The sequence below is a fragment of the Mobula hypostoma genome, chromosome 3, assembly GCF_963921235.1.
Source record: "Mobula hypostoma chromosome 3, sMobHyp1.1, whole genome shotgun sequence".
NCBI classification, from domain to species: Eukaryota; Metazoa; Chordata; class Chondrichthyes; order Myliobatiformes; family Myliobatidae; genus Mobula; species Mobula hypostoma.
Window position 1 is genome coordinate 2,912,494 of NC_086099.1, and position 16,033 is coordinate 2,928,526.

A 16,033-nucleotide genomic window follows, 5' to 3' on the forward strand; every position below is an offset into this window, starting at 1 on the left:
GGTCTGCGTGTCTTCATAATCATAAATGATTACCAACGCATCTACTATAACCTCCGCCAATTCCCTCAGCACCCTGGGATGCATCCCATCAGGACCAGGGGACTTAGCTACCTTCAGGCCCTCTAGTTTGCTCATCACTATCTCTTTAGTGACAGTGATTTTATCGAGGTCCTCACCTCCCATTTCGTCCATAACATCCTTCTTCGGCATATTAGACGCGTCCTCCACTGTGAAGACCGACACAAAATAGCCGTTCAATGCCTCGGCCATTTCCTTATCGCCCAATATTGATTTCCCCTTCTCGTCTTCAAAGGGACCTACTTTGACTTTGGCCACCCTCTTCTGCTTTATATATTTATAAAAACTTTTGCTATCTGTATTAGGAAGAGGTACAGTCGACATTTCAGGCCGAGACCCTTCGTCAGGGTCCTGACGAAGGGTTTCGGCCTGAAACGTCGACTGTACGTCTTCCTAGAGATGCTGCCTGGCCTGCTGCGTTCACCAGCAACTTTGATGTGTGTTGCTTGAATTTCCAGCATCTGCAGAATTCCTGTTGTTTGCTATCTGTTTTTATATTTTGTGCTCATTTACTTTCATACTCTGTCTTCCCTTTCCTTATTTCTTGTTTAGTTGTTCTTTGTTGCTTTTTAAAGTTTTCCTAATCCTCCAGTCTCCCACTACTCTTAGCGACTTTGTACACGAGCTTTTAATTAAGTACTGCAGATCTACCCCACTCTTGAGTTATTCAATAGTGAAGGAGCTGGACTTGGTGCAGACCATGTTGCTGCCTGCTACAGGAAGGCATCAGTGTCGGTGCGTGAAGGTGGTGTACAGACGAACAAATGGATTGTACAATTGTCTTGGATGTTTTTCTTGTGATCGCAAAACCCTGTTGGACATTGGTAGTGTAGAATGCTTCAAACCTGGTTCAATGGTGAGGGGAACTGAGAGGCCTCAGCTGTGGTGCAGACTAGGTCCTCGTGCCACAGGGTCCCCTATTGCAGCGGCCCAGGGAAGAGATGCTGGCGGCAGTATGGGAGAGAGCAGAGGTGCAGTGGGCACACTGGAATCCATGCTGGGTTGGAGGCTCTCCCCTCCCACCCGTGCTGCTCTCCAGTGATTGCTCAGTGGAAGACAGGGGGATTGCATTTGCCTGTGGCTGCACTAGTGTGCGATATTTGGACTGCTGTGGGCTTGTTCTTGCTGACAATATCCATGAATTATCAACCTATAGGACACAACACTCAGGGACGTGGGCTTTATTATTACCTTTCTATGTGACTGTATATTTACTGCTATCTTATATGTGCTATGTGCTTTGAGCTGTATATGGCTTGGTATTTTGTTTAGCTCTGGATGAATACCATTTCATCTGGCTGTATTCATGGATGTTCATGCATGGTTGAATGACAATTAAACTTCAGCTTGATTAGCTTGAAATGCTGGAATCTGGAGCAACAAACAATCTGCTGGAGGAACTCGGGGGTCGAGCAGCATCTGTGTGGGAAAAGAATTGTCAACGTTTCAGGTTGAGACACTGCATCATACGGGAAGCAATGTACAAACTTGCTTATAGAGAATGGTGGAATTGAATTCTGAACTTTGAATCCCGAGCTGTAATAGTGCCATGCTATCATGCCAACTATAGTTGTGAAGCATGCAACTTGCAGTGTCACAGTGTGGTTACAAATTTCCCTAGAACCATATACAATGGATGCAAAATTCAATAAAATGTCTAAGCTCTCATTTTATGCTGCATTATTTTATATAAAACAAAATCATTGATGTCAATCTGGGACAAAATTGTACAAAAGCTTAAAAAACATGTTACTGCTAAAGTCCTAAAAAGAGTAGTGATAGTTGTCTGTCACCTCACACACCCCCAAAACAAGGAGTACGCCTTCTTGATCACACTGTCCAGCTTTGTTACCACTTTCAGGGAGCTATGGACTTGCATTTTAGGAACCCTCTGTAGGGTTCTGAGGATCCTGCCATTTACTGGGTACTTTCCTCTTACATTTGATTGTCTGACGTGCAACACCTCACACCTGTGCAGATTAACCTATATCTGCCATTTCTCTGCCCACATTTCCACTGGTGTACCTACATCTTTGAGCAAACTATTTACATATATCACATACAAATTGACTTGATCCTTGTGGAACACCACTGGTCAGAGTAACACTCATCCTGTCTCCTATGGTCAAGTCAATTTTGCACGTCCAGGGACCTTTCGTCAGGGTCTTGGCCTGAAACGTCGACTGTACCTCTTCCTATAGATGCCGCCTGGCCTGCTGCGTTCACCAGCAACTTTGATGTGTGTTGCTTGTCTTATTAAATTGGTGGTTTGCTGGTGGTGCACCTTGAAGGGCTGGAAGGGCCTATTCCATGCTGTATTTCTAGATAAAAATAAACAAATACAGAAATGAATAAATAATGATGGCAGGCAGCTGGTTAAGATAACAGCAATAGAAATTGCAAATTGAGTCTCCCTGTCTGAGTGTGATGTTCGGTATTCTTGGCTGACTTAATAGGGCAGAGATTCAATGAAACCAAACAAATTTTACCACATTGAGCGACACAAGAAGCAAAAAGCAATTTACTAAGAGCACTTTGACCCAGGAATGCAATAGCTCTTCCACCTCACAATGTATAGAGAAACAAATGGACACAATGGTGTTTCAAACATCCTTCATTTATCTCTGCATCTAATTTGACAGTTCATCTGTAAAGGGGTTCATCAAAATGGAATTGTGCTGTTCAGACCTGTAATGGACGTGGACACAGCTGATTAATGTAGTGCCTTTCCCTTCAATACATAATAACATCAACAGGCTACCTGGCCTCATTCTACGTTGCACAGAACACATTAAATGACATCATTGTTCCATTCAAAGATCCAGCAAAAGGCCATCATGTGGACAACCATCCTTCTTACAATAGACAGTAATTGAAATAAATAACCCACTGAAGCAGTACAAAGCAAATTGGTTATGCTCACACAAACACAAGAGATTCTGCAGATGCTGGAAATCCGGAGCAACACACACAAAATTCTCCAGGAACTCAGGTCAGGCAGTATCTCTGGAAATGGATAAACAGTTGAATTTTTGGACCAAAAACCTTCATCAAGAAATTGGTTACGTTGCCCGGATGATCCCATCAACACCAACATCTACACTAGCGAAGCATGCCCACAGTCATGACCACTGCCCCAGCTACTCCCACCATCATCTTCGTCTGACTACCCCTGCACAACCCCTTCCACTGACACCCGTTGTGCTTTTGCCCAGTCCCACACTGCTACACAGCAGCTGCCATCTCAGCACGCCAAATGATACCCAGTGGCCCTACTCACTGGTACTCAGCCCACGTAATACCACCCTCCACACATTACTTCCATGGTTCTGGGGCTTTCTACTACCTTTTGCTCTTTCTCACTACTTGGCACACCTCTCCCAGCACAGTTTATTGTTTTTATGTTAAGTATTTCTGTGGATGGGGTGTATGAGGGGTCCAGGGAAGGGTAGCACCTCTGGTGAAAGGGCTTGTCGTGGCCCTCTCGAGACAGTTTATTGACCTTGGGTCTTCAGCCTTCACCTGTGGCTCCAAGTAGTGGCCACACCCTGATACACCACTTCGACAGGTGGGCTAAACCAGGTGAAGGCAGCTGGTGACATCGGGATATGCCCCGTCACACCAGCTTCTGACGCAAACCAGTCAGTTTTGGTGGTCTGGGCAAGTGAAATCACCAGTGAGATCCAACGGCCAGGAAGACAGTTCCACAGTACCCCATGGAGACTGAAGGGCATGGTGTAGCAGAGACTGCAACCAAGGAGGTCTCCAGTTGTGACGGTCACTCGTACCACTAGAACAGGCTTCTGACGTTGAGAGGGTGGAACTGCCCAATGCAATGGTTCTTCCACCTTAAAAGCTTTCCCACACGAGTTCCTATCATCACCATCGAAATCGATGGACAACCAACATTTCTGCGGAAAGTAATTAAGGATCTCTCTTCCAAGTTTCCACAACTCCTTCTACCAGCCAAATCTCAGTGCTGCACCAATTCTGGATCTTCAGTATCCTCGGCTTTATTCATTCCATCATTAATGACAATGCCTTCAGTTGCCTCAAGGTGTAACTCAGTATACTCCTTAAATCCCTTCCTCCCTCAACCAAACGTTTGGTCAAGACTCACATCAAATCTTCCTGTGATTAGGCTCTCAGGCACCCACTCCAACATGCAGTCAGTGACATCTGAATAGGTACACTTATATACCTGCTCATTAATGTAAATATTTAATCAGCTAATCATGTGGTAGCAATTTACTGCATAACAGCATGCAACATAGTCAACAGGTTCAGTTATTGTACAGAATGGTGAAAAAATGTGATCTAAATGACTTTGTCTGTGGAATGATTGCTGGTGGCAGATGGGTGGTTTGAGTACCTCAGAAACTGCTGATCTCCTGGGATTTTCATGCACAACAGTCTCTCGAGTTCACAGAGAATGGTGCGACAAACAAAAAAAAAGAGTGGCACTCGATGTTGAACCTTGAAGAGGGTGGGCTACAGCAGCAGAAGAACACGAACGTATTAGCTACAGGGGAAACTGGAGGTACAGTGGGCCAGCGGGGGGGGCAGTGGTACAGAGGGTATGGGAGATACAGGGGGTTCAGGGGTGGTACAGAGGGTATGGGAGATACAGGGGGTTCAGGGGTGGTACGGAGGGTATGGGAGATACAGGGGGTTCAGGGGTGGTACAGAGGGTATGGGAGATACATGTAGTTCGTGGGCATGGGGGGTACAAGGGAACAGGAGGTAGAGGGAGTACAAGGTAATGGGGGTACAAGAGGTTTAGGAGGTACAGGGGATATGGGGGTATAAGGGATTATGGGAGGTACAGTGGGTAAAGGTGATTCAGGGTACACAGGTAGTACAGAGTACACAGGAAGTACAGGAGATACAAGGGGTTCAGGGAGTTCAGGAGGTACAGGGGATATGGGAGTACAAGGTAACAGGGCTACAGGAGGCTTAGGAGCTAGAGTAGGTACAGGTGTTACAGGGTACACAGGAAGTACAGGAGGTACAAGGGGTACAGTGGGTACAGGGAGCGCAGGAGACATAGGAAGTACATGAGGTAGAGAGGTACAGGAAGTATGGGTACAAGAATACAAGGGGTATGGGAGGTACAGTGGGTTCAGGAGGTACAGGGGGTATGGGGGTACAAGGATAATGAGGGGAACAGGAGGTACAGTGGGTACAGGTGATACAGGGTATTCAGGTGGTACTGGGAGCTACAGGGTGTACAGGAGATAAATGGGGTACAGGGGTATAGAAGGTATGGGGCCCAGGATGTAAAGGGGGTACAGAAGATACAGAGGGTACAGGGGTACAGGAGGTAAAGGGGTAAAGAGAGGTACAATGGGTACAGGAAATACAGGGGATACCAAAGGTATGGGAGATTCAGGATGTTCGGGGGGAGGTTACTAGGGGTAAGGGAGATACAGGGAGTCCATGAGGGTACAGGTGTACACAGGGTACGGGCATATGAAGCATACAGAGGGTATGGGAGGTACAGGGAGTACAGCGGGTACAGAAAGAACGGGGATATGGGGCATACAGAGGGGGTGGGATGTACAGGGAGAACGGGAGGTACGGGGTGACAGGATATACAGGAGTACAGGGTTTACTCGAGGTACAGGAGGTACAAGGTGTACAGGAGGTATAGGGAGTACAGGGTGTACAGGGCTACAGGGGTACAGGAGGTATGGGGAGTATGGGGGTACAGGAGGTATGGGGAGTACAGGGGGTACAGGAGGTATGGGGAGTATGGGGGTACAGGAGGTATGGAGAGTACAGGGTGTACAGGAGGTATGGGGAGTACAGGGTGTACAGGACGTATGGGAAGGACAGGGAGTACAGGAGGTATGGGGAGTACAGGGGGTACAGGAGGTATGGGGAGTACAGGGGGTACAGGAGATATGGGGAGTACAGGGTGTACAGGAAGTATGGGGAGTACAGGGGGTACAGGAGGTATGGGGAGTACAGGGTGTACAGGACGTATGGGAAGGGCAGGGAGTACAGGAGGTATGGGGAGGACAGGGTGTACAGGAGGTATGGGGAGTACAGGGTGTACAGGACGTATGGGAAGGACAGGGAGTACAGGAGGTATGGGGAGTACAGGGGGTACAGGAGGTATGGGGAGTACAGGGGGTACAGGAGGTATGGGGAGTACAGGGGGTACAGGAGATATGGGGAGTATGGGGTGTACAGGAGGTATGGGGAGTACAGGGGGTACAGGAGGTATGGGGAGTACAGGGTGTACAGGAGGTAAGGGGAGTACAGGGGGTACAGGAGGTATGGGGAGTACAGGGGGTACAGGAGGTATGGGGAGTACAGGGGGTACAGGAGATATGGGGAGTATGGGGTGTACAGGAGGTATGGGGAGTACAGGGGGTACAGGAGGTATGGGGAGTACAGGGAGTACAGGAGGTATGGGGAGGACAGGGAGTACAGGAGGTACGGGGAGTACAGGGTGTACAGGACGTATGGGAAGGACAGGGAGTACAGGAGGTATGGGGAGTACAGGGGGTACAGGAGGTATGGGGAGTACAGGGGGTACAGGAGATATGGGGAGTATGGGGTGTACAGGAGGTATGGGGAGTATGGGGTGTACAGGAGGTATGGGGAGCACAGGAGGTACAGGAGGTATGGGGAGGATGGGGTGTACAGGAGGTATGGGGATTACAGGATGTACAGGAAGTATGGGGAGGACAGGGTGTACAGGAGGTATGGGAAGTATGGGGTGTACAGGAGGTATGGGGAGTACAGGAGGTATGCTGAGTACAGGAGGTACAGGAGATATGGGGAGGATGGGGTGTACAGGAGGTATAGAGATTACAGGGTGTACAGGAAGTATGGGTAGGACAGGGTGTACGGGAGGTATGGGGAGGACAGAGGGTACAGGAGGTATGGGGAGGACAGGGAGTACAGGAGGTATGGGGAGTACAGGGGGTACAGGAGGTATGGGGAGTACGGGGGGTACAGGAGGTATGGGGAGTCCAGGGTGTACAGGAGGTATGGAGAGGACAGGGGTACAGGAGGTATGGGAAGGACAGGGGGTACAGGAGGTATGGGAAGGACAGGGAGTACAGGAGGTATGGGGAGGACAGGGTGTACAGGAGGTATGGGGAGGACAGGGTGTACAGGAGGTATGGAGAGGACAGGGTGTACAGGAGGTATGGAGAGTACAGGGTGTACAGGAGGTATGGGGAGGACAGGGTGTACAGGAGGTATGGGGAGTACAGGGGGTACAGGAGGTATGGGGAGGACAGGGGGTACTGGAGATATGGGGAGGACAGGGTGTACAGGAGGTATGGGGAGGACAGGGTGTACAGGAGGTATGGAAAGTACAGGGTGTACAGGAGGTGTGGGGAGTACAGGGTGTACAGGAGGTATGGGGAGGACAGGGTGTACAGGAGGTATGGAGAGGACAGGGGTACAGGATGTATGGGAAGGACAGGGGCTACAGGAGGTATGGGAAGGACAGGGAGTACAGGAGGTATGGGGAGGACAGGGAGTACAGGAGGTACGGGGAGGACAGGGTGTACAGGAGGTATGGGGAGGACAGGGAGTACAGGAGGTACGGGGAGGACAGGGTGTACAGGAGGTATGGGGAGGACAGGGTGTACAGGAGGTATGGGGAGGACAGGGTGTACAGGAGGTATGGGGAGGACAGGGAGTACAGGAGGTATGGGGAGGACAGGGAGTACAGGAGGTATGGGAAGGACAGGGAGTACAGGAGGTATGGGGAGGACAGGGTGTACAGGAGGTATGGGGAGGACAGGGTGTACAGGATGTATGGGAAGGACAGGGTGTACAGGAGGTACGGGGAGGACAGGGAGTACAGGAGGTACGGGGAGGACAGGGTGTACAGGAGGTATGGGGAGGACAGGGAGTACAGGATGTATGGGAAGGACAGGGAGTACAGGAGGTATGGGGAGGACAGGGTGTACAGGAGGTATGGGGAGGACAGGGTGTACAGGAGGTACGGGGAGGACAGGGTGTACAGGAGGTATGGGGAGGACAGGGAGTACAGGAGGTACGGGAAGGACAGGGAGTACAGGAGGTACGGGGAGGACAGGGAGTACAGGAGGTATGGGGAGGACAGGGAGTACAGGAGGTATGGGAAGGACAGGGTGTACAGGAGGTATGGGGAGGACAGGGAGTACAAGAGGTATGGGAAGGACAGGGAGTACAGGAGGTACGGGGAGGACAGGGTGTACAGGAGGTATGGGGAGGACAGGGAGTACAGGAGGTATGGGGAGGACAGGGAGTACAGGAGGTACGGGGAGGACAGGGTGTACAGGAGGTATGGGGAGGACAGGGAGTACAGGAGGTACGGGGAGGACAGGGTGTACAGGAGGTATGGGGAGGACAGGGAGTACAGGAGGTATGGGGAGGACAGGGAGTACAGGAGGTATGGGAAGGACAGGGTGTACAGGAGGTATGGGGAGGACAGGGAGTACAGGAGGTACGGGGAGGACAGGGTGTACAGGAGGTACGGGGAGGACAGGGAGTACAGGAGGTACGGGGAGGACAGGGAGTACAGGAGGTACGGGGAGGACAGGGCGTACAGGAGGTACGGGGAGGACAGGGTGTACAGGAGGTATGGGGAGGACAGGGAGTACAGGAGGTATGGGGAGGACAGGGAGTACAGGAGATATGGGGAGGACAGGGAGTACAGGAGGTATGGGGAGGACAGGGAGTACAGGAGGTATGGGGAGGACAGGGAGTACAGGAGGTACGGGGAGGACAGGGAGTACAGGAGGTACGGGGAGGACAGGGTGTACAGGAGGTATGGGGAGGACAGGGAGTACAGGAGGTACGGGGAGGACAGGGTGTACAGGAGGTATGGGGAGGACAGGGAGTACAGGAGGTATGGGGAGTACAGGGTGTACAGGAGGTATGGGGACGACAGGGAGTACAGGAGGTATGGGAAGGACAGGGTGTACAGGAGGTACGGGGAGGACAGGGAGTACAGGAGGTACGGGGAGGACAGGGAGTACAGGAGGTACGGGGAGGACAGGGTGTACAGGAGGTATGGGGAGGACAGGGAGTACAGGAGGTATGGGGAGGACAGGGAGTACAAGAGGTACGGGGAGGACAGGGAGTACAGGAGGTATGGGGAGGACAGGGAGTACAGGAGGTATGGGGAGTACAGGGTGTACAGGAGGTATGGGGACGACAGGGAGTACAGGAGGTATGGGAAGGACAGGGTGTACAGGAGGTACGGGGAGGACAGGGTGTACAGGAGGTATGGGGAGGACAGGGTGTACAGGAGGTATGGGGAGGACAGGGAGTACAGGAGGTATGGGGAGGACAGGGAGTACAGGAGGTATGGGAAGGACAGGGAGTACAGGAGGTAGGGGGAGGACAGGGTGTACAGGAGGTATGGGGAGGACAGGGTGTACAGGATGTATGGGAAGGACAGGGTGTACAGGAGGTACGGGGAGGACAGGGAGTACAGGAGGTACGGGGAGGACAGGGTGTACAGGAGGTATGGGGAGGACAGGGAGTACAGGATGTATGGGAAGGACAGGGAGTACAGGAGGTATGGGGAGGACAGGGTGTACAGGAGGTATGGGGAGGACAGGGTGTACAGGAGGTACGGGGAGGACAGGGTGTACAGGAGGTATGGGGAGGACAGGGAGTACAGGAGGTACGGGAAGGACAGGGAGTACAGGAGGTACGGGGAGGACAGGGAGTACAGGAGGTATGGGGAGGACAGGGAGTACAGGAGGTATGGGAAGGACAGGGTGTACAGGAGGTATGGGGAGGACAGGGAGTACAAGAGGTATGGGAAGGACAGGGAGTACAGGAGGTACGGGGAGGACAGGGTGTACAGGAGGTATGGGGAGGACAGGGAGTACAGGAGGTATGGGGAGGACAGGGAGTACAGGAGGTACGGGGAGGACAGGGTGTACAGGAGGTATGGGGAGGACAGGGAGTACAGGAGGTACGGGGAGGACAGGGTGTACAGGAGGTATGGGGAGGACAGGGAGTACAGGAGGTATGGGGAGGACAGGGAGTACAGGAGGTATGGGAAGGACAGGGTGTACAGGAGGTATGGGGAGGACAGGGAGTACAAGAGGTACGGGGAGGACAGGGAGTACAGGAGGTACGGGGAGGACAGGGTGTACAGGAGGTACGGGGAGGACAGGGAGTACAGGAGGTACGGGGAGGACAGGGAGTACAGGAGGTACGGGGAGGACAGGGTGTACAGGAGGTATGGGGAGGACAGGGAGTACAGGAGATATGGGGAGGACAGGGAGTACAGGAGGTATGGGGAGGACAGGGAGTACAGGAGGTACGGGGAGGACAGGGAGTACAGGAGGTACGGGGAGGACAGGGAGTACAGGAGGTACGGGGAGGACAGGGTGTACAGGAGGTATGGGGAGGACAGGGAGTACAGGAGGTACGGGGAGGACAGGGTGTACAGGAGGTATGGGGAGGACAGGGAGTACAGGAGGTATGGGGAGTACAGGGTGTACAGGAGGTATGGGGACGACAGGGAGTACAGGAGGTATGGGAAGGACAGGGTGTACAGGAGGTACGGGGAGGACAGGGAGTACAGGAGGTACGGGGAGGACAGGGAGTACAGGAGGTACGGGGAGGACAGGGTGTACAGGAGGTATGGGGAGGACAGGGAGTACAGGAGGTATGGGGAGGACAGGGAGTACAGGAGGTACGGGGAGGACAGGGAGTACAGGAGGTATGGGGAGGACAGGGAGTACAGGAGGTATGGGGAGTACAGGGTGTACAGGAGGTATGGGGACGACAGGGAGTACAGGAGGTATGGGAAGGACAGGGAGTACAGGAGGTATGGGAAGGACAGGGTGTACAGGAGGTATGGGGAGGACAGGGAGTACAGGAGGTATGGGGAGGACAGGGAGTACAGGAGGTACGGGGAGGACAGGGAGTACAGGAGGTACGGGGAGGACAGGGTGTACAGGAGGTACGGGGAGGACAGGGTGTACAGGAGGTACGGGGAGGACAGGGAGTACAGGAGGTACGGGGAGGACAGGGTGTACAGGAGGTACGGGGAGGACAGGGAGTACAGGAGGTACGGGGAGGACAGGGAGTACAGGAGGTACGGGGAGGACAGGGTGTACAGGAGGTATGGGGAGGACAGGGAGTACAGGAGGTATGGGAAGGACAGGGTGTACAGGAGGTACGGGGAGGACAGGGAGTACAGGAGGTACGGGGAGGACAGGGAGTACAGGAGGTAAAAGGGTTACTGGGGGCACAGGAGGTTCAGAAAGTAGAGGAGGTACAGAGAGCATGGAGGTACAGGAGAAACTGGAGGAGGAGGAGGTACAGGAGGCTCGGGGATACAGGAAGTTCCGGAGTTACAGAGGGTACTGGGGGGAACTGGAGGATTAGAGGTACAGGGGGAATGGGAGATACAGCCGGCAAACGCAACAGAAGCATTTCCTCACGGGTCCGATGAAGAGCTTTAAAAAGCAGGAAGGTTTTCGACGGGAGTCGGTGAGTGGAGTACTGCACAAACGCAACAGAAGCGCCCACGTAGTTCCAGTGAAGAGCTTTATCAAAGAGAGGTATTCCCTAGCAGAGCAGTCATCGCCAGATTGGTCTGAGTCAGAGTAGCAAAGCTTTGGTTCAACAGGGCTTTGGCAAGAACAGCTGGAGGCAATGTAAGTCGGTCAGTTCATTCCTTATTTCTTTTTTTCTGAATTAATTTTGAGAGCATAGCGGGTATGTCTGCAGAGCCAGTGTTCTGCCCTGGGTGTCAGATGTGGGATTTCGAGGAGACTTCCGGCCTCCCCAAAGGCCAGGTACATCGAGATGCAGCTCCTTAGAGACCGTGTTAGGGAGCTGGAGCTGGAGCTCGATGACCTTTGGCTTGTTGGGGAAAGTGAAGCGGTGGTAGACAGGAACTACAGAAAGGTAGTCATCCCAGGGCTACAGGAAACAGATAAATGGGTGACTGTCAGGAGAGGGAAGGGAGAACGTCAGACAGTAGAGAGCACCCCTGTGGCAGCCCCCTCAACAAAAAGTTGAGTATTGTTGGTGGGGGGGAGGAAGCAACAGTGGCCGTGTCTCTGCCACTGAGTCTGGCCCTGTGGCTCAGAAAGGCAGGAAACTGAAGAGGATGGCAGCAGTAATAGGGGACTCTATAGGGGAAGTTGAGAAACAGGACCACAAGGGCAGTAATCTCAGGATTGCTGCCTGTGCCACGAGACAGTGAGGATAGGAATAGAATGAGGTGAAGGATAAATGTGTGGCTGAAAATTGGAGAAGGGAGCAGGGATTCAGATTTCTGGATCACTGGGACCTCCTGTGGGGCAAGTGTGACAGGTTGCACTTTAATCAATGTTTACTAGAGCTGTTGGGAGTGGTTCAAACTGTTATGGCAAGGGGATGGGAACCAGTGTGATAGAGCTGAGGATGACCCAGCAGGTTTACAAGTAGATGATGCAATATGTAATATGAACGTAATGGTGGACAAGCCAATGATTGGGTACAAATACAGACAGAGCAAAGAGTTAAATTGCACCAGTGGCAAAATTCAAAAGGGCAAAGAATGCAGGACTGAAGGTGCTGTATTTAAATGCACACAGCATTCAGAATAAGGCGGATGAACTCATGGCGCAGTTAGAGAATGGTTGGTATGATGTGGGCATCACTGAGTCGTGGCTGCAGGAAGACATAGGAGGTGGTGTGGCTCTATTGGTAAGAGATGGAATTACATCTTTAGGAAGAGGTGACATAGGGTCAGAGAACATCGAATCTTTGTGGGTGGAGTCAAGAAACTGCAAGGGTGAAAAAACCATTATGGGAATCATATATAGCCATCCAATAGTAGCCAAGATGTGGGGTTGAGATTGCAAAGGGAGCTGGAAAAGGCATGTAATAAGGGTAATATCACAATTGTAATGGGAGACTTCAAAATGCAAGGGGATTGGGAAAATCAGGTTGGGGTCAGATTGCAAGAGAGAGAATTTGTTGAATGCCTATGAGATGACTTTTTAGAGCAGCTTGTGCTTGAGTCTACTAGGGGAAAGGCTATCTTAGATTGGGAGTTGTGTAATAACCCCAATTTTATTAATTAGCTAAATGTCAAGAAACCCTTAGGAGGTAGAGATCATAATGCTATTGAATTCATGCTGTAATTTGAGGGAGAGAAACAAAAATTAGATGTATCAGTATTACAATGCAATAAAAGGAATTACAGAGGCATGAGAGAGGAGCTTGCACAGGTGGATTGGAGAAGGATACTGGTAGGGATGATGGCAGAACAGAGGTGGCTGAAGTTTCTGGGATTTGTTCACAAGGTGCAGGATAGATATGTCCCAAAGAAGAAGTTGTTCTCAAATGGCAGGGGTAGGCAACCGTGACTGACAAGGGGAGCTAAGGACTGCATAATAGCCAAGAAAAGGGCATATAAGGTAGCAAAAAGGAGTTGGATGATTGGGAAGCTTTTAAAATCTAACAAAAGGCAACTAAAAAAGTTATAAGAAGAGAAAAGATGAAATATGAGGGCAGACTAGCCAATAATATAAAGCAGAATATAAAAGTCTTCAGTCATATAAAGAATTAAAGGGAGGTGAGAGTTGATATTGCAGCACTGGAAAATGATGCTGGTGAAGTAGTAATGGGGACAAAGAAATGGAAGATGAACTTACTATGAACTATGCTTCAGTGTTTACTGTGGAAGACACTAGAAGAGTGCCAGAGGTCTGTGAGTGTCAGGGAGCAGGACTGAGTGCCATTGCAATTACAAAGGAAAAAGTACAAGGTAAACTGAATGGTCTTAAGGTGGATAAGGTGGTCTTAAGGTTCCCTCCCTCCACTTTCTGCTTCCGAAGGGATCACTCCCTATGCAACTCCCTTTCCATTCATCCCAACCCACTGATCTGCCTCTTGGCACTTATCCATGCAAGCGGAACAAGTACTACACCTGCCAGTACACGTTCTCCCTCACTATCATTCAGGACTTGAACAATCCTTCCAGGTGAGGCGACACTTCACCTGTGAGTCTGTTGGGGCCATATACTGTGTTCGGTACTCTTGGTGTGGCCTCCTCTATATCAGTGAGACCTGGCATAGATTGGGAGTCCACTTCATTGAGCACCTACGCTCCATCCACCAGAAAAAGTGGGATCTCCCAGTGGCCACCCATTTTAATTCCACGTCCCATTCCCATTCTGTTATGTCCACCCATAACCTCCTTCACTGCTGTGTTGAGGCCACACTTTGGTTGGAGGAACAGCACCTTATATTCCGTTTGGGTAGCCTCCAACCTGATGGATTGAACATCGATTTCTCAAACTTCGGGCAATGTCCCAGGCCCCCCCTTCCTTCACCATTTCCCTTCCCCTATTCTCTCTTTCACCTTATCTCGTTGCCCACCCGTCGCCTCCCTCTGGTGCTCCTCTCCCCTTTTTTCTTTCTTCCATGGCCTTCTGTCTCTTTCACCAATCCACTTCCTAGCTCTTTGTTTCATCCCTCCCCCTCCAAGTTTCACGTATCCCCTGGTGTTTCTCTCTCCCCTCCCCCACCTTTCAAATCTACTTCTCAGCATTTTTTCTCCAGACCTACCGAAGGGATTTGGCCGAAAACATCGACCGTGCTTTTTTCCATAGATGCTGCCTGGCCTGCTGAGTTCCTCCAGCATTTTGTGTGTGTCGATTGGATTTCCAGCATCTGTAGATTTTATCTTGTTTGTGATAAAAGGGGCCTCTTCTGCTTGGCTGCCAGTGACTAGTGGTGTTCCTCGGGGTCAGTATTGGGACCTCTACTTTTCACATTGTTTGTCAATGATTTAGATCGTGGAATTGAGGGATTTGTGGCAAAGTTTGTGGATGATGTGAAGATAGGTGGAGGGGTAGGTAGTGCTGAGGAAGCAATGTGATTGCAGCAGGACTGGAAGAATGGGCAAAAAAATGGCAGATGGAATACAGTGTTGGGAAATGTATGATAATGCATTTTGGTAAAAATAAACAGTGCACACCATTATCTAAATGGGGAGAAAATTCAAACATCAGACGTGCAGAGGGACTTCGGAGTCCTTGTGCAAGACTCCCAGAAGGTTAATTTACAGGTTGAGTCTGTGGCAAAGAAGGCAAAAATAATGTTGGCATTTATTTCAAGTGGAATAAAATATAAAAGCAATAATGCTGAGGCTTTATAAGACAGTAATCAGGCTGCACTTGGAGTACTGTCAACAGTTTCGGGCCCCATATCTCAGAAAGGATGTGTTGTCATTGGTGGGAGTCCAGAGGAGGTTTCTAAGGATGATTTTGGAAATGAAGGGATTAACATTTGAAGCACATTTGGCGGCTTTGGGCCTGTACTCACGGTAATTAAGAATGTGTGGGGATCTCATTGAAACCTACTGAATACTGAAAGGACTAGTTAAGGTGGATGTGGAGAGGATGTTTTCTCTGGTAGGAGTAATTAGAACTAGAGGGTACAGCCTCAAAATTGAGGGGTGACCTTTTTAGTACAGAAGTAAGGAGAATTTTTTTTTTAGCCAGAGTGGTGAATCTGGGGAATGCTCTGCCACAGACTGTGGTGGAGGCCAAGTTCATGGGTCTATTTAAAGCAGAAGTTAATAGATTTTCGATTGATCAGGGCATCAAGGGACATGGTGAGAGGGCAGGTGTGTAAGGTTGAATGGGATCTAGGATCAGCCATAATGAAATGGCGGAGCAGACTCAATGGGCAGAATGGCCTAATTCTGCTCCTATGTCTTATGGTCTTATTGGAAGGACAGTAGTTAGAAGCTCAAGATTATGTGGCTGTCATAGGGAGTGGGTGAGCACATGGTCAAAGAGTCAGAAGACAGCAGAGATCACTGAAGGGGAGTAGTGAGAGAGTGTCTCACTGAAATCCTGTTGATGAGAAGATCTAAACTTCTTCAGGGTAGGCATCTCTTGAAAGGACTTCACAGTGGAGCAGCAAATCATAAGCTCCAGAGCTTTGGCAGATGTAAAAGCACACT

The 16,033-nt window shown here is 50.6% G+C and overlaps 1 protein-coding gene across 1 annotated transcript in view; it reads right to left on the bottom strand.

The window, feature by feature from the left end:
* Positions 1–16,033, bottom strand: part of LOC134343818 (complexin-1) — a 176,746-nt gene that overhangs the window by 154,802 nt on the left and 5,911 nt on the right. The window contains exon 2 of the mRNA XM_063042572.1: positions 2,268–2,399. The gene's annotated coding sequence lies outside the window, so the exon portion shown is untranslated. The remainder of the gene's footprint in view (positions 1–2,267; positions 2,400–16,033) is intronic.